Consider the following 26,125-nt stretch of genomic DNA (forward strand, 5'->3'; position numbering starts at 1 on the left):
CAATTAGGGTGGGGGCAGCTTCAGCCAATCAGATACTAATCTACACTGCACTTTTAACTGAAAAACAACAAAATTAGATTAACTACTTCCCTTTCCTGGTTACCTCACTGCACCAAATTACCAAATTCTCACTCTGCCTGTGTTCTGGGTTGTAGGGGCCTGTATTATCAGTTTGGTTGTAGTTTATTCTAATATTGTTAATAAGTTCCTCTGTGCATCGCTCTCCTTGGTTTTCTTCTTCGTTCCTTTGAGGTGGGACTGGTGCACATGTGCTGGGGGGTGGGGGGGGGGGGGGGTGGGTATCTGCTTACTCGGGTACTTTTTTACTTGTCTGGGATCAGGTTTAGATGTTTTGGTGGGTTCAGGGCAGTTGTGGGCCTTGCGTGGGGGCCACCATGCTGCTGTGAAAACCAGTAAACGGAAGAGATGTGGGGACAAAATGGTGTACGGAGGGCAGGGTTTCATATATTTCCTTCCTTTGGCTTAACTTGAGGGTGGGGTTTGGGAGGGGGGTATGGGATAGTTGACAGTCTGAGTTTGAGGTGCTGCGATCTGGGCGTCAATGACAGTGGCAGCCTGGCGGTGGCCTCATTAGGTGCGGCCTGAGGACCCCGGGGAGTTTGGCTCCAACAGAAATATGGCTGATTGTCGGTGGTGATGGTGGGGGGGGGGGGGGAGCGGGGGGCACGGTGGCAGGAGACCCTCACTCGATTCATAACTTGGAATGTCCGAGGCCTGAATGGCCCTGTCAACAGGTCGCGCATATTTGCTTTTTGACAGACTTGCCTTTTCTTCAGGAGACTCATTTGGAGGTGGCTGACCAGACATAAACTGGCCAGGTAGGTGTATCACTCTAGTCTGATGTGAAGGTGAGAGGGGTGGCTGTAGTGATAAGTAGAAGGGTGTCTTTTTCAACGGAGGGGTTCATTGCGGATCCCAATGGTAGATATGTGTTGGTAAGCAGGCGGTTGGTGGGCTCCCCAGTGGTACTGTACAATATATATGTCCCAAATTGGGACTTTGTGGAACTTATGAGATGGGTTCTGTTCCTGATCCTGGACCTAGATTCACACAGACTCATTCTGGGGGGAGATTTTAATACAGTCTTGGATCCAGGGTTAGACCAAGCCTGAGGTCTGGGAGAATGTCAGCGATGGCTGAGGAGCTGTCAAAATTCATGCAGCCAGCTCTTTTGGGGGGGGGGGGGGGGGGGGCATACATCCGTTGTGCTTTGGGAGGCTTAAGGCAAAGTAGTTTCCATTTTTTTCAGAGGTCCGCATAGATGTTTTTGTTTTGGACAAGTTGCTGATTACTAGACTTGCAGGGACAGAGCACTCAGCTATTGTGGTGTCTGATCACGTCCCTCACTGGGTAGACGTGAGGGAGGAGAAACCGTCCACTTCTAGACCCCAGTGGAGATTAGATGTCGGTCTCCATGTGAATAAGGGATTATGCAGAGATTGGAAAATGTCATTTGTAATTATATAGATCAGAACGACACTGGTGAGGTCTCCGCCGGGGTGCTGTGGGAAGCATTGAAGGTTGTGGTGAGCCGGATTCCTCATGGAATTTTATAAATGTTTTAGAATATCATAGAATTTACAGTGCAGAAGGAGGCCATTCGGCCCATCGAGTCTGCACCGGCTATTGGAAAGAGCACCCTACCCAAGGTCAACACCTCCACCCTATCCCCATAGCCCAGTAACCCCACCCAACACTAAGGGCAATTTTGGACACTAAGGGCAATTTAGCATGGCCAATCCACCTAACCTTTGGACTGTGGGAGGAAACCGGAGCACCTGGGGGAAACCCACGCACACACGGGGAGGATGTGCAGACTCCGCACAGACAGTGACCCAAGCCGGAATCGAACCTGGGACCCTGGAGCTGTGAAGCAATTGTGCTATCCACAATGCTACCGTGCTGCCCATAACATCAAAGGGCTCGTCCGGGATTTGGACCCGCGACCTCTCACATTTTCATGTAGCACAAACCCCGAAGCGAGAATCATACCCCTAGACCAACGAGCCGCTGCTGGGTCCGATGATGGAACGGATGTACAATGAGGCATGGGGAAGGGCTCGCTCCCCCCTACGCTGTCACAGGACTCCATCTCCCTCATACACAAAAAGGATAAGGATCCTGAGCAATGCGGATCTTAGCTTCCGAATTCCTTCCTGAATTTTGATGCAAAGCTTCTGGCCAGGATCCTGGCCGCCCGTATTGAGGGCTGTGTGCCTGAATAGGTTGGAGAGGATCAACCTGGCTTTGGAAAGGCAGAGCATTGACATCTAATACTCGGAGGCTACTTGGCGTTATCGTGCTGCCCGCTGGAGGGAATGATGTGGAGGTGGTGCTGTCAATGGACGCTGAGAAGACATTCGACCGAGTGGAGTGGGCGTACATATTTGACGTTTTGGAACGGTTTGGGTTTGGGCAGGGATTTGTGCACTGGGTTCAATTGTTATATACAGCCCCCAAGGCAAGCACCTCCACTATCGGGGTTAGTGATGAATACTTTACTCTGCAGCGTGGGACGAGGCAGGGATGCCCGTTCTCGGCGTTACTATTCGCCCTTGCGATTGAGCCTTTGGCAATGGCTCTTCGGATGTCTGGAGAGTGAAAGGATATCGAGGGGCGGGCGGGGAGCCATCTGGGACGGCCACTTACAAAGGAAACATGGACACTTGCAAAGACTCAAGGGAAATATGGCCTATACAGGATTCAGGCAAACTCAGAGCCTGAATGTATATTTGCTAAGAGAGAACCAGACAGTATCGAAACCCCCAGCCGATTTGCGTCCTAATGGCCCATTTCCCCCGGGAGAAAGAACTGGTACTCAGGTATCAGATACAATTCCAGACACATCGGCGCCACTCCCTTCACCCAGGAAGCTCAAACAGGCAACGTCAATGACCGCTCAGGACACGCCCAGCCATCAAGGCACCCTCCCCTTTATTGGCTCAAATCGAAGGCAGTAATCAAAGCCTGCCGAACTATTGGGTCCAAAGCTAAGGACCGCCCAAAAGAGCGCGAAACCCCCCAAAGGATAAAGAGAGACACTGTCATGTGTTCAATCTCTCTTGGCCCTGGCACATCGGCTCTCTTGGCCCCGGCCTACGCCTGAAACCAGGTGTAGCATTGTGACCAGAAGACAAGTTCAAGACCAACGATCGCTACCAGACGGATGAGCCCAGCAGAAACGAAGCCACTTCTTCTTCCCAGCCACGCAAGATCCGAACAAAGGCCTTGTTCATCTGCAAAGAGCCGGTTGCCCTGAAATTAAGTTTAGGTTATTGTAGTTGTTAGGTGTAGATTAACTTGTAGTGTTTTATGTTGCATGTCGAAGTAATCCCTGTGTGTAAATAAACTATCTTTGGACTTGAACTGACTAACAGGTTGTTTGGTCTTTGATCGATATCCGGTAAAGCCTTGTAGTGGTATCATTTGATACCTGGCGATTCTGAAAAGCAATATTATCATTAATAACTGCCACATCTAGTTAATTGGGTAACATTATTGGTGCCGATTGGGGGGATAGTATTCCACTCATTAAAAAGAGCAACATTATTGGTGACTCAGGTGCCGATTGGCAACAGGGGACTGGAACATCAGCTTTCCTTATCTGCGGATGACCTCTGTCTGTATGTTTCCAACCCCTTGGATAAGATCCTGAGAATTCTGAATGAATTCAGCTCCTCCGAGTACAAGCTTAATTCAGCAGAGAGTGAGATGTTTCTGATTGGCTCCGGAGGGCGGGAGGGACATTTGAGTGGGCTCCCGTTTTGCCTGGCTAGTAAGAGCTTCCGCTATTTGGGGATTCATGTGGCGCGGGATTGGGCTCAACCTCACAAACTCAATCTGACCTGCTTAGAAGGGGGATTAAAGAGGAGTTCAAAAGGTGGGACCGTCTGCCTCTATCTTTGTCCGGAAGAGTCCAGACTATTAAGATGGTGATCCTACCGAGGTTCCTCAGAACCTCCCAATCTTTCTGCCCACATCCTTTTTCCGAAGGATTGACAGACTTGTTTTTAGCTTTGAGTGGGCAGGGAGGGTCCCCCCCTATTAAAAGAGTTTGTCTGGAGAGGAATGGACTCAGGGGTGGCCTGGCCCTTCCCAATTTTCAGTGTTGCTACTGGGACTGCTCCTGTTGTTATGGTCCGAAGATGGTTGTTGGATCAGGGTCAGTATGGTGTAGAGCGGAGGAGGCCTTGTGTCGAGACACTTCCTCAAGGGCATTGATTTCGGCACCCCTTCCTTTATTGCCGGGTAGATATTTATCACACCCAGTGGTGGTTTCTACTTTGAGGGTTTGGAACAAGTGTCAATTTCATTTTAGTTTGGAGGGCATGTATAGGAAGGATCCGATTAGTGAAAATGAAAAAGAAAATAGCTTATTGTCACAAGTAGGCTTCAAATTAAGTTACTGTGAAAAGCTCCTAGTTGCCACATTCCTGCGCCAGTTCAGGGAGGCCGGTAAAGGAAGTGGTAACCATAGATTCATTCCAGCGAGCTTGGATGCCAGGTTTAAGGAATGGGAACAAATGCTTTATGGACTTGTTCTTGGGTGGGACGTTTGCAGACCTAACTGAAGTGATACCAAATGCCTAGGGGGAATGATGATGTGGAGATGCCGGCGTTGGACTGGGGTGAGCACAGTAAGAAGTCTTACAAGACCAGGTTAAAGTCCAACAGGTTTGTTTCGAATCACTCGCTTTCGGAGTGCAGCTCCTTCCTCAGGTGAATGGTCAAATTATGACCTGGACTCACCACCATCGGATTCTACGACCCGGCGCGGGCTCAGAGAATTCAGCCCACGGTGTCCCTGTACGCTGATGATCTGTTGGACCCAAAGTCTTCTGTGGGAATATAATGAAACTGCTTCGGAGATTTGGGGCATTTCCGGACTATAAATTGAATTTGGGTAAATGTGAGTGTTTTGTGGTGTGGGGAGAGTGGGGGGATTGTCATTTCAGGTGGCAACAACCCACTCATGTATTTGGGAGTGGGCCTTCCAACTTGTACTATTACTGATCAGTGAATGTAGAGGGATTGGAGTAGGGAGACGGAGGCTTTGTGGGTGAGGATGGAGGCGGTTCTTGTAGGGAGACAAGGTTCTGGGCACTGGCAATGGCACTGCTCCCATTTGCCACAGGGAGGTATTCGGGGAGTCAAAGGTTGGTACTTTTGGCAAAGGTTGGTATCATGACCAGTACAGGCTTCGAGGGCCGAAGGGCCTGTTCCTGTGCTGTATTGTTCTTTGTCCTGTGGTGGTGGCCACACTGAAAATATGGAGGCTATTTCGGCAGCACTTTAGGTGAGGGGTGGGGTCGGGGTTGATGCCAATCCGAGGGGACCATGGGTTTGAGCAAGGGAGAATGGATGCGAGGCTTTGGGGATGGGAGGAAAGAGAGGTGAAGGAGATGAAGGACTTGTTTTTGGAAGGGCAGTTCACAAGTTTGGGGGAGTTGAGGTGGAAGCTTGGATTCCCATGTGGGGAGGGTTTCAGGTACTTCCAGCTGCTGGACTTCGCAAAAAAGATCTTTCCGACCTTTCCGGTGACACCACCCTCCTCGTTGCTGGTAGTGTTGTCGTCGGTAATGGGGTTGGAGGGCGGGGTAGTCTCGGCGATTCATGGGAGGATCTTGGAAGAAGATTAGGTGTCTTTGGAGGGGGCAAGGCCATGTGGGAGGAGGAGCTGGGGATGGTGCTGCAGAGGGTGACTGCAGTCTGTAACTTAGCGACCAGAACTGCACGCAGTATTCCAGTTGTGGCCTCATAGTGTTTTATACAATTCTAACATTACATCCTTACTTTTACTTTACTGTTTTCTCTGTCGCCTAACTAATGAAGACAGTTGATTTTAAAAATGTTCTCAGGGAATGTACGGGGCATCGATCACCCTATCAGAAGGAAAAAGATCCTCTCCTTTCTTAAGGAGAAAGTCGACATAGCTTTATTACAGGAAACTCATCTGGATGATGAGGATCACTTTAAATTGAGGCAGGATTGGGTGGAGCAGGTTTTTTTGGCCCGCTTTTCATCAAATAGCAGGGGTGTGACAATCCTCATTAATAAAAATATCCCTTTCATTCGCGGGTGTCATGTCCAGGGTATTGAAGACAAAGGTGGAAATAGTCCAGGGGATAGCGATCTTTGGGGTGTTGGAGGACCCGGGTGTTCAGGAGGAGGGAGAGGCAGATGTTCTGGCCTTTGCCTCCTTGGTAGCCCGGCGACGGATACTACTGGCTTGGAGGGAGTCTAGGCCCCCGAAGTCAGAGGCCTGGTTAACTGACATGGCGAGCTTTCTCGGCCTGGAAAAGATCAAGTTGTCCTTCAGAGGGTCGGTGTCAGGGTTCACCCGGAGCTGGCAACCATTCATTGACTTCTTCGCGGGGAATTAATCGTCAGCGGGGGAGGATGGGGGGGCTAGGGTAGTATAGAGTAGGGGTTAAATAGGTGGGCCTTGGATGGACGGATATCGGCGGCTGTTTTCTGATTACTGTTCTTTGTGCTGTGGTTGTTTGTTATGCCAAAAATACCTCATTAAAAATTGTTTGTTTAAAAAACAAAATAAAATATCCCTTTTAAGGTTAAAACTGCACCAAGGATATCAAAGAGCATCAATCCACTGGAAGCAATGTCATGACACGGGCCAGAATAGACCCATTGTATAGAACCTTGGTTAGGCCACAGCTGGAGTACTGTGTGTAGTTTTACTCCACTTACCTTAGAGAAGGTATTATTGCCAGAGAGGGAGTGCAAAGAAGGATCACCAGACTTGTTCCGGGGATGGCACGACTGTCATAGAATCAGGGAGCAGAAGGAGGCCATTTGGCCCATCGAGTCTGCACTGGCCCTTGGAAAATGCACCATACCCAAGCCCACACATCCACCCTGTCCCCATAACCCAGTAACCCCACCCAACACTAAGGACAATTTGGGACACTAAGGGCAATTTCTCATGACCAATCCACCTAACCTGTACGTCTTTGGACTGTGGGAGGAAACCGCAGCACCCGAAGGAAACCCACGCACACGCGGGAAGAACGTGCAGACTCCGCACAGGCAGTGACCCAAGCCAGGAATCGAACCTGGGACCCTGGAGCTATGAAGCAATTGTGCTAGCCACTATGCTACCGTGCTGCCCAATGAAGCTGTCTTTTGAAGAGAGAAGGAAACTGGGCCTGTATTGTCTCGAGTTTTGAATAATGGGAAGTGATCTCATTGAAACCTACAAAATCCTTCCAGGAATACAGTAAGAAGTTTTACAACACCACGTTAAAGTCCAACATATTTGTTTCAATCTCTAGCTTTCGGAACACTGCTCCTTCCTCAGTGATGAGATCTACCATGTGGAATTAGTGGAGTCTTGCAACACTAAAACTCAGTAGAAATTTGAGTTAAACTTCTCGGATGCAAACAAGAATCTTTATTGCCTCTGTTTGATTACAATTAGGAGAAACTTAAATCTATTCTCAATAAAGTCCGGCTCACAAAGGACTTAAAGAGAAGTAACATAAACAATTTAACTTTCAAAATAATACAGAAATGGTTTCTTGCTTACGGCAAAACAGCTTGCATTTACTTCAAGAGTTAGAGTGGAAAAGTGAAAATATGAAAAATAGAGATAGCGAATAGTTAGATAAAAGTATAGGATGATCCCGGAATAAAGATGCCAGGGTCCGTGATGTCTTGGATCGTGTTTTCAGGATCCTTAAGGGGGAGGGGGAGCAGTCCCAAGTCGTGGTCCACATAGGTACCAACGACATAGGTAGGGATAGGGATGTAGGGCAGGAATTCAGGGAGCTAGGGTGGAAACTTATATCTAGGACAAACAGAGTTAAGTTATTATCTCTGGGTTGTTACCCGTGCCATGTGCTAGCGAGACGAGGAATAGGGAGAGAGGAGTTGAACACGTGACTACAGTGATGGTTCAGGAGGGAGGGTTTCAGATTCCTGGATAATTGGGGCTCATTCTGGGGTCGGTGGGACCTCTACAAACGGGATGGTCTACACCTGGACCAGAGGGGTACCAATATCCTGGGGGGGGGGGGGGTTAAATTTGCTAATGCTCTTCGGGAGGGTTTAAACTAGTTCAGCCGGGGATTGGGAACCTGAATTGTAGCTCCAGTATACAGGAGGTTGGGAGTAGTGAGGTCATGAGTAAGGTTTCAAAGTTGCAGGAGTGTACCGGCAGGCAGGAAGGTGGTTTAAAGTGTGTCTTCTTCAATGCCAGGAGCATCCGGAATAAGGTGGGTGAACTTGCAGCATGGGTTAGTACCTGGGACTTCGATGTTGTGGCCATTTCGGAGACATGGATAGAGCAGGGACAGGAATGGTTGTTGCAGGTGCCGGGGTTTAGATATTTCAGTAAGCTCAGGGAAGGTGGTAAAAGAGGAGCTGGGGTGGCATTGTTAGTCAAGGACAGTATTACGGTGGCAGAAAGGACGTTTGATGAGGACCCGTCTACTGAGGTAGTATGGGCTGAGGTTAGAAACAGGAAAGTAGAGGTCACCCTGTTAGGGGTTTTCTACAGGCCTCCGAAAAGTTCCAGAGATGTAGAGGAAAGGATTGCAAAGATGATTTTGGATAGGAGCGAAAGCAACAGGGTAGTTGTTATGGGGGACTTTAACTTTCCAAATATTGACTGGAAACTCTATAGTACGAGTACTTTAGATGGGTCTGTTTTTGTCCAATGTGTGCAGGAGGGTTTCCTGACAAAGTATTGATAGGCCAACGAGAGGCAAGGCCATATTGGATTTGGTACTGGGTAATGAACCAGGACAGGTGTTAGATTTGGAGGTAGGTGAGCACTTTGGTGACAGTGACCACAATTCGATTACGTTTACTTAAGTGATGGAAAGGGATAGGTATATATCGCAGGGCAAGAGTTATATCTGGGGGAAAGGCAAATATGGTGCGATGAGGCAAGACTTAGGATGCATCGGATGGAGAGGAAAACTGCAGGGGTGGGCACAATGGAAATGTGGAGCTTGTTCAAGGAACAGCTACTGCATGTCTTTGATAAGTATGTACCTGTCAGGCAGGAAGGAAGTGGTCGAACGAGGGAACCGTGATTTACTAAAGCAGTCGAAACACTTCTCATTTTAAAATGGGTATTAAAACTGGGTCTTAATATTTACATTAAAATAGCCTTTTTACCTATCAGATGTATCAGGAAATAGTCGATTACTATCACTCCGGATTCACCTGAGGAAGGAGCAGTGCTCCAAAAGCTGGTGATTTGAAACAAACATGTTGGACTTTAACCTGGTATTGTAAGACTTCTTACTGTGCTCACCCCAGTCCAACGCCGGCATCTCCACATCATGGCTTACAGGAATAGACAGGGTAGGTGCAGGTGAGAGGTTTCCCCTGGTTGGAGACTCTGGAACCAAGCGACATAATTTCAAAACAAGGGGGAAGCCACTTAGGACGGGTCTCGGAGGAGACATTTCTTTACTCAGAGGGTTGTGAATGTTTGGAATTCTCTACCCCAGAGGGCTGTGGAAGCTCAGTCACTGAGTGTGTTTAAAGCAGAGACTGACAGATTTCTAAATCCCAATAACACAAAAGGATATGGGGACAGTGTGGGGAAAAAGGCGTATTGAAGGGTGACATGAAGCACGCTGATGTTATCTGTTGGGTATCTCAACTTGGAACACCAGTTTGTGGAGGTGTGTAGTTTTGTTTTGCTTTGGTATGAGGAGAACCCCCAGTGAGAACAGAATGTCCAGTCATCATGGAGCAATTATTCAAAACTATTTATTCAAGTGAAGAAAAGACAAATACACACAAACAGGACAACTCTACTCTCATAACATGAAAATGCATGAATTACTAAACACCCGCAGTGAATGTACCCTTGGTTACAAAATATATCTGCAATCCTGGACTCGGTAACACTTCCCCTGTTCCCCAAACAACATCCAAATTAAATAACCAGCTCTAGTTACCACACAATACAGGGATGATTCTCAAGTCTGGGAAACCTCCTTCTCTGGTCCAGCAGAGGTATTTCAAACCGTCGTCCCAAAGGTTTTCTGCACTGCCTTGGCTCTAAGACTTAGAAACATGTTTGGCTGTAAACTTGGTCTTCAGGCCAGGGACTGGAACCTGCCTGTCTTTCTCTCGGAGTCTCCTCGATGTTAACTGCCACTCTTTGTCTCTCAGGGTCTGGTCAATTGTACCTTTTTTATTCCTTGATTATGTCTTCTGTGTATTTGGCTGAGTACCCCGATCAACTTCCTTGTCCACATATTAACATATGTATAGCTCATGGACTTTCCCCAATCTTCCATAATCTGTTTGTCTTCCATAAGCCATTCACATTTGATTCTTATCGAAACAGCTGCTCTAAACACGTTACCGGGGAGAGATGCATATCAATTGAGGACTTTGAATATTGTCTACTGCTGTCTCCAGGCAGATTTATGACAATGGCGGAACAGGCTCGATGGGCTGAATGGCCAACCCCTGGACTTATGTTCCAATGATACAAAGATAGGTTGGAAAGTAAATTGTGAAGAGGACATAAGGAGACTACTAAGGGATATAGATAGGTTAATTGATTGGGCAAAGGTCTGCTAAATTGGAAATGTGGGAAAATGTGAAATTGTCCATTTTGACAGGAAGAATAAAAACAAAGCATTTTGTCTGCATGGTGAGAGATTGCAGAGCTCTGAGATTCAGAGGGATGTGGGTGTCCAAGAGCATGAATCACAAAAGGCGAGTATACAGGTACAGCAAGTAATTAGGAAAGCTAATAGAATGTTATTGTTTATTGTGAGGGGAATTGAATACAAGAGTAGGGAGGTTATGCTTCAGTTATACAGGACATTGGTGAGACCACATCTGAAGCACTGTGTACAGTATTGCTCTCATTTAAGGAATGATGTCAATGTGTTGGAAGCAGTTCAGAGAAGGTTTACTGGACTCATACCTGGAATCGGAGGCTGGTCTTATGAGGAATGATTGGACAGGCTGGGCTTGTGTCCGATGGAGTTTAGGTGACTTGATTGAATCGTATAAGATGCTGATGGGCCTTGACAGGATGGATGTGGGAGAATTAATAAATTGGCATCGCTTGAAAAGTAATAACTTGCCCACTGAAGACAGGGGAGCACTTTTTCTCTCAGAGGGTCGTGAGTCTTTGGAACTCTCTTCCTCAAAGGGCAGTGCAATATTTTGAAGGCAGAGCTGGATAGATTCTTGATCAGGGGGTGAAAGGTTATCGGGGGTCAGCGGGAATGTGCAGTTGAGGTTACATCAGATCAGCCGTGAACTTATTGAATGGTGGAGCAGGCTCGAGGGGCCGAGTGGCCTACTCCTGCTCCTAATCCGTATGTTATCACTTCCTTTATAATAGATTGTAGCATTTTCCCTCCTACTGATGTCAGGCTAATGGGTCTGTGGTTCCCTGTTTTCTCTCTCCCTCCTTAAATAATGGGGTTACATTTACCACCTTCCAATCTGCAGGAACCATTCCAGAATCTATAGAATTGTGAAAGATGATCACCAATGTATCCACTATCTCTACAGCCGCCTCTTTCAACACTCTGGGATGTGGAGCATCAGCTTTTGGGGATTTATTAACTTTCAACCACATTAATTTCTCAGGTACTACTTTTTCACTGATACTAATCTCTTTCAGTTCCTCGTGCTCACTGGTCCCTTGGTCCTCTGGTGTTTTGGGGACAATTTCTGTATCTTCCTCCGTGAAGACAGACACACTGTTGTTTTTTTTTAGGAGTACCCAATTCATTTTTTCCAATTAAGGGGCAATTTAGCGTGTTCAATCCACCTACCCTGCACATCTTTTGGGTTGTGGGGGTGAAATCCACACAAACACGGGGAGAATGTGCAAACTCCACACAGACAGTAACCCAGAGCCGGGATCGAACCTGGGACCTCGGCGCCGTGAGGCTGCAGAGCTACCACTGTGCCACCATGCTGCCCTGAGACACATTGTTTAGTGACTCTGCCATTTCCTTCTTCCCCATTATAAACTCTCTTGTCTCTGTCGGGAATGGACTCACCTTAGTCTTTGCTAACCTTTTCCTTTTCACATTCCTATAGGAACTTTTCCAGTCGGTTTTTATCTTTCTCCCCAGTTTGCTCTCATATTCTATTTTCTCTTTATCAGTTTCTTGGTCCACCTTTGCTGAATTCCAAAACAAGTTCCCAGTCCTCAGGCTCACTACTATTTTGGCCACTTTATGAGCTTCTTCCTTTGATCTCATGGAATCCTTAAATCTTCTTGTTGGACACGAGTTTCATCACTTTTCCTGTTGGATAACTGTTCCTTAATATAATCTATATTTATCGTAAATATTGAATAATTCTTTAACTGCTTGCAATTGTCTGTCTATTGTCATATGTTTTATTGTAATTTCCCAATCTACCACAGACAACTTGCCCCTCAACAGTTTTCACACCCAGCTAAATTAAACAAAAGAACCATGTAACCACCTTAGCCCACCTTCATGGCAATGTGGCATGACTTAGAGGGGTTTCAAACAGAAATGGTAACTGATAGATCTGTACTTGGTTCGTGTCACCGCACTCATATATCACTCGAAAGAACATAAAACAGAGCTTCATGCATGAAGTAAATTGTAGCTTCATTCAGTCAGTTTTCAAATGTCTCTGATCAGGTCAGTTTGCTTGCAAATACAAAGTTTTAACAAGTTTGTCTTGTCCAAGCAAATACAGATGACTGAGTTGAATTCAATACAGATTACAGTTCTTGATAATTTCTTCAAATCAAAATACACGATACAGAGAAGTTTCAAATAAACAAGATGGCAGCTTTCAGAGCAGAGCGCAGGAATAGCTTCAGAAATGAAGTAAGGTGATCCCGGGATGAATTGTTCAAAACCGGCACCTAGCTTTAAGGTAATTGGTATCGTTAATGTTCTGTCCCCTTTCTGTCTGTGATTGGGTCATAATAATTATAGTTCATTCAATTCGTTTGAAATGTCTGTCCATCAAATTTTGATATGGTGCGACTGAGAAATTGCTTTCTCACCAAACTTATCAGTTGCCTTGGAAACTGGACTAGGAATGCTGCCCAGATTTTCATATTAACAAAATGTGTCCTTGCTTGTACCTGGCCTGTTTTAATCGGATCGTTCCCATGCGATTCAGCAGTTATCACGGTCATGTTTGAAATGTCTGACTTTTATAAACAATTTTAATAAACCATTTTTCATTAAACTTATTATATATTAAAAAGCTAGATTTCTATCAGTCCCCCCTTTGATTATTCGAAAGATAAATTAGATGAATCAAAATAAAATAGAAATTAAGAAAGAAATGCAATAGGACAGTTGTAAGCGTAGAGAAACTAATTCACATTGCCTTTAATGGTTCACTTGTTTGAGAACAGCCTTCAACAACAGAGTGGGAAAGGCTTTGCAAGCGCTACAAACATTTTGGTATATTTCAATAAAACAAAACAAATGATAATATAGCAAAATATCAATGCAGTAATAATTGAAGTTGGTTATCTATTGATTATATGATTTAGTAAAAATTGATAAAATGATTAAAAATTAATATAATGATTACATAATTCAGTAATTGATAGAATGGTTACATAATTCAGTCATAAAAGATTAATAATAACTCACTGATAAATGATAAATAATGCAATAAAAATGCAGTAATTTATAGTTCAACAGAAACTTTCCATTTCAAAGTTATTGGCTGGTGGTGCATTGGGTGTGGTCTGAACCACTTGGATCCTTTGGGCACTACGGGTCGCCATACAATGGCATGCGCATTTGATGAACAAGATTATTATGTAAAGGATAAATCCAATCATGCAAAATAAGAAAATTCCCTGGATAATGGACATTCCTGTGCCACCCAACCACCCAGAGAGCCAACCCCAAATAGTGTAATCAGAGGGGTGTTCAAATTTCTTAACTTTGTTTTGAATGTGTATGCCAAGTCTTCGACTTGTTCGGAATTATCTGGGATGTAGATGCAACACTTTGCACCAATCAGGGCACAGGTGCCACCTTTTTTGGCTCACAAATAGTCAAGTGCCATTCGAATCTGTAAAGTGACCGTTCTGATGGCCAGCATTTTGTCAGAAATTTTGACTAGTGCAGTAGAGGTGTCATTGGCTACTTGTTGTATTATGTCAATTATTTTATTTATCTCGTGGGATAGTTTTCCATGCCAATAAAAGGGAATAAGATAGGCCAGAATACAGCACCCGGAAAGTGGGTTCCATTATCTGAGTCAATGCTAGCTGGTACTCGCCAAAAAAGAATATAGTCTTTGCATAGGACTTTGGCTGTAGCCTTTCTGACTAGAGTATCTTCTACCCATCCAGAAAATGTATCTGCAGGGGCAGGAGCTCTTAGCGGAGGCATTTTTGTGATCGGTCCTAAGTTGTTCTTTTGACATGTTACACAGCGATCCGATACAAATGGTGCATGTTTTTTTGAATCCTATGCCACACCAACTTTTCTGGAATTGATCCATCATCTGTTGAGGGGCTAAATGTCCCCATGAATGGATCTGTTGTGCCAGGAATGGCATCAGTGCCTGTGGTGCCACTGGTTTATCAGTCTGAACTAGTCTGCTAATATCGTCATCATACTCCTCATTACCGGAGTCTAAACATGACTATTTTTCTTGTGTTGTTGCATTTCACATGGATCCTGTAATAACTTGGTCACTCCTAATTTGTTGATGTGTCTTGGTGCTGCTGAAGGATGCCACTTAGAGGCAGCTTTCTTTACTGCCTGGTCTGCAACAAAGGCATTTCCTTTAGCTTCCATGGTAATTTCTTGAGTATGAGCCTTACATTTTAGAATAGATACTTCTTTTGGTAAAGCCATGGCTTTTAGGAGGTCTTGTACTTCTTTCCCATTTCGGACAGGTGTTCCTGCTGTGGTGAGGTATCCTCTTTTCTGCCATAAGTGACCAAAATCATGGGCTACTCCAAAACCGTATCTGGAGTCTGTATATATGTTGGCTGTTTGATCTTTTGCCACACGACATGCTTCTGTTAGTGCCCTTAATTCAGCCAGTTGAGCTGATGTTTCTTGGGACAAACTTCCTTCCGCCATTACTTCACACAGGCTGGTGACTACCCATCCAGCCTTTCTGACACCTTTATCAGGAAAGGAGGAACCGTCTGTAAATAGAATCAAATCTGGGTTCTGGAGTGGTTTTTCTACCAGGCGATCCTCTTCCATTTCTTTTGTTACTTCCACACAGTCATGTTCTTCTATTTCTCCCCCCTGTTGTACCTCGGGAAGTGGGAGCAAAGTTGACGGATTGACTGGACTTGCTCGGAGGAAGTAAAGATTCGGTGCTTCCAACACTGCTGTCCACCTGGCTGATGTGACTTGTGATACTCTGTTCATGGAAAGTAGAGAATAGACTGCTCAACTGCTGGTCCAAGGCAAGGCCTGCTGTATGCATCACAGCTCGACATGTGGCTTCCAGGGCTCTGAGGCAGCTGCCATGTGCCAGTGCCACATTGTCAAGTTTGGCAGAGTAATATCCTACAGGTCTTAACTGGTCACCATGTTCTTGGGTTAGTCCTGCTGTCATGGAGCCTTCTTTCTCATGAACGAACATGGTGAAAGGTCTTCCACTGTGTGGAATTCCAAGTGCAGGTGCTGTGCACAAAGCCCGTTTCAGGTTCAAGAATGACTCTCTCTGTTCCAACGTGAAGTTAACTGAATCTTTTGATTTCCGGTTGCCTTTTCGGAGATCATTTCATGGTTGAGCCAGCTGAGTAAAGGAATCAATCCAATTTCTGCTCGAATTGCAAAGTCCCAAAAATGACCTCACCTCCTGGACAGTTGTAGGCTCTCTGGCATCTCTTCCTGCTGCCGTCCTGCACTGGGTAAGCTTTCTTTTACCTTTGGAGATTGTCTGACCTAAGTACATAACTTCATCTTGGGAAATATGCGCTTTGGCGTGGATTACTTTGTGCCCATTGTAGCCAAGGTGGTCTAAGAGGGAAGACAAGTCTTTCTCATGATCACCCACATTAATGGAGCCTATCAGAACATCATCCACATATTGGGTAATGGTGGAGGGCATATCAGGTAGTCCCCTCAGGTGTTCCTGTAGAGCAGTGTTCTTCAAACTTTTTTTCCGGGGACCCATTTTTACCAAACGGCCAACCTTCAGGACCCAACCCGGCCGACCTTCGCGACCCACGCCGGCCGACCTTCGCGACCCACGACGGCCGACCTGCGCGACCCACCATTTTCTTACTTTGTTTGCTGTTGACAAAAATGGAGGAAATGGTTTTTGGTCCCTTTGGCCCTCGTACACGCTCCTCCAATGGAACCTGTTGGATGGAGGTGAAGCCTTCTGGTGGCGGAAAGTATGGAATCTGCAATGGTCCAAAGTTCTGAATTTCTTTCCTGTAAAATTTTATCAAATAACCCACCCCTCCCAAACTTGTTAAATAATAAAAATAAATAAAATGAGTAAAATAAATGAAAAAAATGAATAAACCCCCCCCAAACTTGTAAAAACAAATAAAATAAATTAAATGAAAAAAATAAAAATTAAATGAATAAAATAAAATGAATAAAAACCACGACAGACCTTGTAAAACAAAAAGCTACAACCGTTTAAAAAAATAGCGGCCGTACTGCGCATGTGTCGCCGAGAATCGGGCACGCATGCGCATTTGCGGTAAATTATACGTTTTTACATGTTCGCGGCCGCTTGCAGCCGCCGTTATGAAAAGCCGGCTGCTGCGCGGGGATTTGTGCGATCGGGAGAGCCGCGGGCAACGGCTCCGCGACCCTCCCGCGACCCACTCACGGGTCGTCCCCCCGACTTTGAAGAACACTGCTGTAGAGCCATGTGTAAAACAGTAGGGCTGTTGTGGAATCCTTGTGGTAATCTGGTCCATGTGTATTGTTGTTGTTTAATGGTGAAAGCAAACCATGGTTGTACTTCCTCAGCCGGTGGTACTGACCAAACGCCATTGGCCATATCTATAACTGAAAACCATTCAAGGTCCGGTGTTGAGGCATGAAAGATTGTAGATGGATCGGCTACCAAAGGAGCTTTTCTGTCAATGCATTCATTGCTTTTCTATAATCAATAGTCAGTTGCCATGTGCCATTAGCCTTTTTGACAGGCTATGAATTTTTATTAAAACTCCTCTTTCTTCCAATTGCTGTACTAGAGGTGGTATTCCCTCAATTGAGGAGACGGTAATGGGATACTGGAAGGTACACGGTGGTGGCACTCCAGTGAAGGATGTTGGTTCCATTTTCAAAAGAGCACACTCATTTTTGTCCTTGGCCCAAATTGGGTGGTGAGTAAGATCACTCCATTTGAGGCATCTGAGGGACCATGTAACTTTGCCATTATCGAAATTAAGGGATGAATTCAATTTTGAGATGATATCTATTGCCAAAAGGGATTGAGTGATTGGCCCAACACAGACTGAGGCTGTTGTTTGATATTTGCCAAATTCAAGCAGTATAGATCTGTCCGTTGAATGGATCACCTCCGACTGCGTAAGCTTCAATGTGTTTTCTGTTTAAGGGGAAGAATTTAGCATATTCGTTCGGAACACAAGTTAACTCTGCTCCAGTATCAAAAAGAAAATCGATTTTGTGTCCTCCCACACTCGATGATAAATACAGTCCATCCGAATTGGTTTTAATTAAAGCGTGTAACGTTGTTTGAATGGACTCAGTGAGAGTGGGGTCCACTAGTTTTTTGACCTATCAAGTTGTGGTCTCCATTGTTATCTGTTAAACCTGTCGTCGTCATCATCATATTCGTCTCTCGGCGTGCGCATGGGCGGGACTAGTTTGTTCCCGGTACGTATCGTCGTAATACGTGTTCCTGGGCGGATCCCTATAGTAGTCACGGGGTGGATCTTTGTAGTCTTTTGCCTGTAACCCCTCTAGTCTGAAACAACATGTTTTTGCCTAATGTCCAGCTTTACCGCAAAAATTGCATTGACCCAGTTTTCTGGAATGCTTCAGCGGAGCAAGAAGAGGGGACGTGGGAGGTGTTACCGTAGCAAGAGTATTAATTACTGCTGGGGATGCTGCAACGCTGGCAGCGGCTGTCGCTTCGGGCTGGGCATGTGGGATGTCACGGTTTCTAACTTCCAGTCCGCGTTCAAGTTGAATGCATCGTTTTACCAAGCCCCTGTAAGTTGTACCCACTAGTCCCCAGTCAGGAAGCACCAGGTTTAAAGCTTTAGACATTTCTGGTCTTAAACCATTGACGAAAGCGGTTTTAAATGGTCCCAATGTTCTCCGATCCCAATTATCCTCTCCTGCCTGGAGCGCCATTCCTGCTCCACCCAAATTGTTACAAACCTTTCCTCATGGTCCTGCACATCTTCTAAATTTTTCTGATGACAGGCAGTTTATTTTTGTCCAATCAGTTTTAGGTGGGTTGAATGTTGTTAACCATTCTTTGACTGACTGCTAGGCCGCCTCCAGATTTAGTAAATTTTCGCCCAGGGCTCTGAGAACGTCTGTCGAGAGTTTTTTTACTGTCACAGGCACCAACCATCGAGGACAAAACCTGTACGCCATTCATCGGATGTAAACTGTAAATATGCTGTAAGCGCTGCTATTGATTCCAGGTAGCTAAACCTCCCTTCTTAGGATGCGGGAGTTCTTTAGACCATCTATCTACTTTATCGGGATCAGCTGGATCATGAACCCAATATCGTGCATAGTGAGATCGACAGTCGATACGTTGTTAGCATCGGTTGTTTCCAACGTTTCGACTTTAACTCGTTTAGTGCGCAACGGGGCTCGTTTTGGGGCTAGCTGGATAACAGTAGGGCTGACACTAGGAGTAGCATGACATTAGGAACGTCATTTCCGTTGTCACTAGATGCGTAACTTCCGTCACCATCCTCATCAGAGCTAACGTGCTTTTGTTCAGTGCCTCGTGTATTGGGGCCTGGTGAAGCTACAGCGAAAGGATTCTTGATCCCAGAGAAAGGATTTTAATTCGGGATTTGCGGGAGATATTGGTCGACTACATTCGCATTGCAGGCGGCCGCCACTTTTAAAGTTTTCAGATCGTTTTTCAACGATTTAGAACGACTTTTCAAGTTGGATATGGTAGTCTCCATAACGGACATTTTAGTCTCCAGAATACAATTGTCTTTTAGTCGCTGTGCATTTTCCGTTTGGAGCCCGTTATTTTTGCAAAGCAATTCGTCATTTTGTGATGTTAATTGTTGAACTGTGGATTCCGAGTCAGAAAATATCTTTCGAGTCTCAGTGATTTCACTCTTAAGTTCGGAATTTTCCTTTTGGACATCAGTATTAAGTGTTCTGAAGTTCGAAATTTTTCACCTGTTCACCGCTAATAATGTTCTGAAGCTCGGTATTTTGATCTTTGGCATTAATGGGCTGAAGCTCGGTATTTTGAACTTCAACATTAATGGTATGAAGGTCGGAACAATTAGTTTAAACTTCATCACCAATGGACTGAAGATCAGAATTTGTACTTTGAAGTTCGGCATGAGTGGCCTGAAGCTCTGTATTTTTCTTTTTAAGGTCAGTAATCTGTTTTTGGAGTTCACAGTTTTGGCCGTATAAAAGGATCTGGATTGATAGGATCTCTCGAGCTTAAAATGTGAATCTTGTAATAGCGCAGAGGTAGTCTGGAGTTGATGTCTGGGAGAATTAAGGGCTTCCTCGTGGTCTTTTTGTTGGATTGCTGACCGTTGTTTACGGAGCTCTCCCAGTCCCACAAGTGACCATCTAATACGGTCATTATTTTTCAAACAGGGAATTTTTCCCCAAACTGTCTTAACAGCTTCAAAGGACCATTGGCCTTGAGTAATGTATTTTAATCCAATCTCCGCAATTGCTTTGGACAAATTATAATGGTGACATAGAATTTGTCAGATCACTGAAAATATATTCACAAGAGACATCTGGTGGAGCTCGCCCCCTCCTTATGGTTGTGGGTAGGTCTGCTCCAATTTTTGAAGTAATAGGGGCTTTTAAAAGGAGAGTCGTCCCCCATAACTTCAACTTTGAATGAGTAGAAACTTTTATTTTTCTCGCCTCCTTGTAACACTTCAGCAACACTTCAAAGCAGTGGGGATATTGTACTGGCATACCTTTTAACTCTTCCGATAAAAAATTGAATAAAGCGACTTCAACACACACTATCTCAGTCTTTACTTCTAAGATTCTTTTGTCGATAGGGGAAATAGGGCGGGCCGTCGCTGCTTGAAATGAAGCAAAGTAGAAGTCTAACCTCAGTCCAGCCGATTTTCGGATTGAAGTCTTCCAGTCGTCTGCTCTGTGGTTTTCTGGGGGCCTCTCTGGTGAGGTTTACCTTCGGGCCGCTTCGTTCTTCCTCTGGTGGTCCGACTCCGTCAGTTCTCCCTCCTACCGGCTTGGCCGACTACGCCAATTGATAGATATATTAACCAAGTACAGTTCCATGTGTCGCCGCACTCATGTATCACTCAACTGAACATAAAACAGAGGTGCGAGCGTGAAGTAAATTGTAGCTTCATTCAGTCAGTTTTCAAATGTCTCTGATCAGGTCAGTTTGCTTGCAAATACAAAGTTTTAACAAGTTTGTCTTGTCCAAGCAAATACAGATGACTGAGTTGAATTCAATACAGATTACAGTTCTTGATAATTTCTTCAAATCAAAATACACGATGCAGAGAAGTTGGAAATAAACAAGATGACAGCTTTCAGAGCAGAGCACAGGAATAGCTTCAGAAATTAAGTAAGGTGATCCCGGGATGAACTGTTCAAAACCGGCACCTAGCTTTAAGGTAATTGCTATCGTTCATGTTCTGTCCCTTTTCTGTCTGTGATTGGGTCATAATAATTATAGTTCATTCGTTTGAAAGGTCTGTCCATCAAATTTTGATATGGTGCGACTGAGAAATTGCTTTCTCACAAAGCTTTACCCATTGCCATGGAAACTGGACTAGGAACGCTGCCCAGATTTTCATACCAACAAAATGTGTCCTTGCTTCTGCCTGGCCTGTTTTAATCGGATCATTCCCATGCTATTCAGCAGTTTTCATGGTCATGTTTGAAATGTGAGTTTAATAAACCATTTTACTTCGAAACTATTTCTTCCTTTCAACTTATTATATATTAAAAAGCTAGATTTCTATCAGTAACTCAATGTCTTCTCACCTCCAAACACCCTTTCACTGTGAGCTTCTTGGAAAATTTGTGCCAGGTATTCACAACAAGGCTCAAAGTGCATCAGCCCATTGCAGGCAAAGTGGTGAGATGGTACTGGGGTAGCACCGTGGTTAGCACGACAGCCTCACTGCGTCAGGGGCACTGGTACGATTCCGACCTCAGGGGCTGTGTGTGTGTGGAGTTTGCACTTTCTCCCTGTGGCTCCGTGGGTTTCCTCCCAAAGTCCAAATATGTGCAGGTTAGGTGGATGGCCATTCTAAATTGTTCCTCAGTGTCCAAAAGGTTAGCTGGGGTTATGGGGAGAGGGTTGGTGCAGATTTGATGGGCTGAATGGCCTACTTCTGCACTGTAGGAATTCCATGAGGCCGGCCAGTCCATCAGAAAGAAACCATCAACCATCCTCATTGACCACCTGTCAGAATGAACAGAATGCAGTCCTGGATGTAACCGAGAGCAGAAACAATAGCAGCAGAATCCAGCGCCTGGAGGCACTTGTGAATTTGTTGGTGAATCAGCAGATACAATGCATCACAAAATTCCTTCCCACGTTGAGAGCAGATAAATGGCCTCTCCTCAGTGAAAACATGTCAGTGCCTCTGCAGGTGGGATCACTGAATGCCTTGATCTACTCAGAGCAGGTGTATGGGTTCTCCCTGGTGTGTACCCGCTGGTGTGTCTGCAGGTTGCATGACTGAGTGAATCCCTTCCCACACACAGAGCAGGTGAATGGCCTCTCCCCAGTGTGAACTCGCTGGTGTGTCTGCAGGCTGCTTGACTGAGTGAATCCCTTCCCACACACAGAGCAGGTGAATGGTCTCTCTCCAGTGTGAACTCGCTGGTGCTTCTGCAGACTGCTTGACTGAGTGAATCCCTTCCCACACTGAGAGCAGGTGAACGGCCTCTCCCCAGTGTGAACTCGCTGGTGCTTCTGCAGGCTGCCTGACTGAGTGAATCCCTCCCCACACTGAGAGCAGGTGAACGGCCTCTCCCCAGTGTGAAATCGCTGGTGTGCCTGCAGGCTGCCTGACTGAGTGAATCCCTCCCCACACTGAGGGCAGATGAACGGCCTCTCCCCAGTGTGAAATCGCTGGTGTCTCTGCAGGCTGTATAACGCAGTGAATCCCTTCCCACACACAGAGCAGGTGAATGGTCTCTCCCCAGTGTGACTGCGTCGATGGGCTTCCAGCGCAGATGGGGCTCTGTATCCCTTCCCACAGTCCCCACATTTCCATGGTTTCTTCATTTTATGTGTCTCCTTACATCTCTTCAGGTTGGAGAATCATTTGAAGCCACGATCTCACGAAGAACACGTGTACCGTCTCTCCCGGCTGTAAATGGTGCAATGTTTTTTCAGACTGTGTCTGTCAGTGCTCTGGAACACTCTCACTCGGGTGTGTCTGTCTCGATCCTTTTCCAGTCACACTGATGTTTAAAATCTTTTGAAGTCGACAGACCAGGCAAACATTTCTTCTTCTAGATTTAATGGCCAATGATATTCAGGTCCCAAGGAATCGAGTGACTCTGTCAGATCGAGACGTGATGTTTGAGATTTCTGTCTGTAATTCCTCCTCTCCCAATACCCTGTAAAAACAAGTTACAAAACTCATCACTGTCAGTACAGGATAGAAATTCAGAACCGACAATTCTAATTTTTATGGAACATTCTTTTCTCTCTCGTTCCCCACAAGCTGTAAATCTCCATCCCACACACTCTCCCTCCATTCTCACTCTGCTGTATCTAATATTCACCTTCCCAATTCTCCTGAAGGTGCTGATTCAGGCTGATTGACAGATCCATGCTCACTGCTTCCTGTCCTGGATACAGAGATCATAACAAATAGGAGCTGCAGTTGGCCATTCAGCCCATCGAGCATGCTCCACCATTCAATGAGATCAATGGCCGATCGACCTCAGCACCATTTTCCCCACACATATCCCTTCATGTCTTCAATATCTAGAATCTTCCCAATCTTACTCTTGAATATTTGTGAAGACTGGGACTCCATAGTCCTCTGGATTAGAGAATTCCAGAGCTTCACCACATCCTTGAGTGAAGAAATCCCTCCTCATCTCAGCGGTCTCTCCATTTTCCTGCCGGTTCCCCATAACCCTCGACTCCCTCGTCAATCAGAAATCTGTCCAACTTGGCCGTGAATATATTCAATGACCTCCAGACTCCACTTGTCCCTGTGGAAGAGAAATCCAGAGACTAACAACCCTTTGAGGAAAAAGATGACTGGAATGGGAACGATCCGAGACTTACAGAATAGCTTGACAGGGAGCTGGCATCAACTCAAGTTGTCCTTTAATGACTCTATGTCCTGAAATATATAATGTAGCTACAGTACTATATTCCAAAACTAGAAATAATAATAACCATACTTTATTCCAGAACCACAAATACTATGTCCAATCTGTGCCATATAACACAACACTGTCATAACATACACCAGTATATCATGGTGCAGACACACACACACACTGATGGACACACAGCAAGACCAGTCAACACACAACACCGCAGCCAATCACCAGTTAGCACATTCACTATATAGACAGAGGGCATCAGAGTTCCCGCTCATTCGGGATGCAGCTTCTGAGAAAGACACAGCTTACAGCACAGATCTTCACCATGTGCTGAGTTGCTGTATAGAACCTTAGTTAGGCCACACTTGGAGTATAGTGTTCAATTCTGGTCGCCACACTACCAGAAGGATGTGGAGGCTTTAGAGAGGGTGCAGAAGAGATTTACCAGAATGTTGCCTGGTATGGAGGGCATAAGCTATGAGGAGCGATTGAATAAACTCGGTTTGTTCTCACTGGAACGAAGGAGGTTGAGGGGCGACCTGATAGAGGTATACAAAATTATGAGGGGCATAGACAGAGTGGATAGTCAGAGGCTTTTCCCCAGGGTAGAGGGGTCAATTACTAGGGGGCATAGGTTTAAGGTGAGAGGGGCAAAGTTTAGAGTAGATGTACGAGGCAAGTTTTTTACGCAGAGGGTAGTGGGTGCCTGGAACTCACTACCGGAGGAGGTAGTGGAAGCAGGGACGATAGGGACATTCAAGGGGCATCTTGACAAATATATGAATAGGATGGGAATAGAAGGATACGGACCCAGGAAGTGTAGAAGATTGTAGTTTAGTCGGGCAGTATGGTCGGCACGGGCTTGGAGGGCCGAAGGGCCTGTTCCTGTGCTGTACATTTCTTTGTTCTTTGTTCTTTGCATAGACTGGTTAGGGCAGGCATAGGTCTTTAGTTTAATCTAACATCGTGTTAACCCACAGTGAAAGTATGTTCAACAGTTTCTAACTTAATAAAATAGTGTTGCACTATTTTAAGTGTTGGTGGCCTGTCTGTGTTCCACGGATCCAGAGCACCCAACACAACAAACACATATCTCTATCTGATATTATATCTCTCTCCATAGCAAGATGGCACCAGAGTGTGGCGACCCTGTGCAAGCTCTCTCCACAGATCGTCTTATAAGCTTACTAACCTTTTAAAAGTTAATTCTAACAACAATTCCCATACCAGCCTCCCGAACAGGCGCCGGAATGTGGCGACTAGGGGTTTTCACAGTAACTTCATTGCGGTGATAATGTAAGCCGACTTGTGACAATAAAGATTATTATCTCTAACATTTCTCTTTTATGTTCTCTTGCAGGTCTGAAGCTCTTCACATGATGATTTTGGGGGTTTTCCCTCAGTCTGGTCTCAGTAAATAGACCAAGTCGGATTGTAGGTAAAATCTATTTTATTCTAAACAGCTTGCAAGCCTGACTCTCTCTGATAACAGCAGGACACCACACCAGAGTTCGTGAGATTTCCAGAGCAAGTGAGAACAAAGACACAAAGCATCTCGTTTCAATGTAGCATCAAGTTACAGACACACACGACCAAATAAGGTAACAATGGCAAATGTACGGTTTTCATAGGTTTTCCCACATTCCTTGACCTAGCCATATAAAGGGATCTTTGCAATTACTGACCCCAATAGGTTCATCTCATATTCCTTAACCTTGAGGCCCCTTTCTCCCAGTATCCCCTGCAACAAACAAATGGTCCCAGTGGCTGCCCATCCCCCTCTTCATGCTTTGCGAAATCCCAGTGACAGGCAAATCCAGACTGCTACCCATTTTCTCCAGCCGAAGCGAGAGATGTTTAAAAGTCCGCTACCCTAAGCCTCAATTCTCCTGTATTAGGATCTGCTCCTAACTTTGCCTAACCACTTATAGCTACTTATCCCATTCTAACACCATGCTCTTTTGTTCAATTCCTCACACATATCTTCTCTACTGCAGTACTACACTCCATATGCTCACCCATTGCCTGTGCCTATGTATTTACATTGTGTATTTATGTATGTTTTTTCATGTATGGAATGATCTGCTGGACTGCACACAGAACAATACTTATCACTGTACCTCGGGACACATGACAATAACATGAATCCAATCCAATATTAATTTACTGTCCCCTTAAATGTCAGCCACCTCCTGGGGTAACCAGCCCTTTAATTGTGAACATTAGGAAAGAGAGCATCCTTTTAGCCAGACAAATAAATGTGTCAAGCTGAGGGAGTCTTTAAGAGAGAGAGAGACCTGGGCCAAGCTTTGCAGAGTCTGCACCCTCCCTGGATTCACTTCCTTTCCCTTCAGTTGCTGCAAGTGACCAATTGAAGGTGAGAATGAGAAAAGAAATGGAAAGGGGGAGAAAAGAAAGTGTTTGACTCACAGGTGCTGGAGGCAGGAGGGAGTTTCAGTCCGTGAGCAGCTCAATATCCAGCCACACAAAGCCCGCGCGCTGGTTCACTGGAGGACCAGAGTCCTTCCGGTCCGACAAGTCTTCCCTTTGACCTGAGCCGGGCAGAAGGTCTTAATTGAAGGCGCGCGCGCTTGTTTTGGGGGTGATGCGCATGTGCAGGTTGGGTGGGGACCGGGACA

At 45.4% G+C, this 26,125-nt stretch overlaps 1 long non-coding RNA gene across 1 annotated transcript; it reads right to left on the reverse strand.

Moving 5' to 3' along the window:
- Positions 1 to 9,752: 9,752 nt before the first annotated feature.
- LOC140421895 (uncharacterized) lies at positions 9,753 to 26,087 on the reverse strand. Its single transcript, XR_011947152.1, has 2 exons — positions 25,917 to 26,087; positions 9,753 to 22,760 (listed from the first exon to the last, which is right to left on the reverse strand). It is a non-coding gene; the product is annotated as an uncharacterized lncRNA (long non-coding RNA).
- Between the last annotated feature and the right edge of the window lie 38 nt (positions 26,088 to 26,125).

The sequence above is a fragment of the Scyliorhinus torazame genome, chromosome 5, assembly GCF_047496885.1.
Source record: "Scyliorhinus torazame isolate Kashiwa2021f chromosome 5, sScyTor2.1, whole genome shotgun sequence".
In the NCBI taxonomy this organism is placed as follows: Eukaryota; Metazoa; Chordata; class Chondrichthyes; order Carcharhiniformes; family Scyliorhinidae; genus Scyliorhinus; species Scyliorhinus torazame.